Below are 276 nucleotides of genomic sequence, written 5' to 3' on the forward strand. Positions count from 1 at the left end.
TTTAGAGAGAGTGGAAGGGAAGGGGAGAGAAACATTGATTAGTTGCCGCCTGCACCTGTCCTTACTGGGTCCCAGAATGAAGCCTGCAACTGAGGAACACACCCATAACTGGAATTGAAGCCATGACCTTTAATCCTCAGGTCGATACTCTATCCACTGAGCCAAAATGACTAGGGCTTCCTTCCTTCCTTCATTCTATCCTCCCGCCCTCCTTCCCTTCCTTCTTTCCTTCTTCTAACTCCTCTGTGCATTGGACAATGCTCCATCCAACTGCGC

This window comes from Myotis davidii, unplaced genomic scaffold (genome assembly GCF_000327345.1).
Source record: "Myotis davidii unplaced genomic scaffold, ASM32734v1 scaffold6698, whole genome shotgun sequence".
NCBI lineage: Eukaryota > Metazoa > Chordata > Mammalia > Chiroptera > Vespertilionidae > Myotis > Myotis davidii.